Below are 781 nucleotides of genomic sequence, written 5' to 3'. Positions count from 1 at the left end.
TGTGTATATATATATATATATATATATATATATATATATATAAATTATTCTATGTGCTGCTTTTAAAGATACTTAATTCATGGTGGCAAGTAATATATCTGAATATGTAGTATAGCACCATGTTTAAGTCCCTTTAATTTCCAACAGAAGGGTTTGGACTTCACTACACAAATTATTGAAAGATTTGAAGAAGAGGAGTGGCATGTCCATATCTACATAACATCTGTCAGTAATGTGAAAAATGTATTGAGAGGGATTTAGAAATCTTTTTCAGGTTAGATCCCCCAAGTAGAGATGATGGGGTAAATACAAAAGACTCTGCTGTGGTAATTCATCTTTCCTGGAAAGAGCTTGATTATATGATTTCTAAATGCCTGTCAAATTAAAAGCAAAAATGTAAATAGGAGAAGGGTGGCTCAGTGAAGTAACCTGACCACGATGAGAAGTGGTGGCTTGACATCAAGGTAAGACACATGAAAAACAGATGTGAGAATTCACAAATCCCTAGGCCATTCAGTGACAGGGCAAACAACTCTCCAGCCTTCAGTTATTCTTCTGAATATAATATTATACAAAGCTTTATAGTTTATAAAGAGCTGGGTTTTTTAACATTCATGCTTGACTTTGATCCTCAACAGCTTTGTGAAATTGGCAGAACATGTATAAACATCCTAATTTTTCAGTTAAAAAAATGAGGTTGGGAGAGATCATATGACTTGCTGAAGGTGACATAACTCTTAAGCACTAAAATTAGGAGTTCCAGTTCTCTTGAGTCAAATGC

The sequence above is a fragment of the Gracilinanus agilis genome, chromosome 2 (genome assembly GCF_016433145.1).
Source record: "Gracilinanus agilis isolate LMUSP501 chromosome 2, AgileGrace, whole genome shotgun sequence".
NCBI classification, from domain to species: domain Eukaryota; kingdom Metazoa; phylum Chordata; class Mammalia; order Didelphimorphia; family Didelphidae; genus Gracilinanus; species Gracilinanus agilis.
This window is presented reverse-complemented; position numbering follows the sequence as displayed.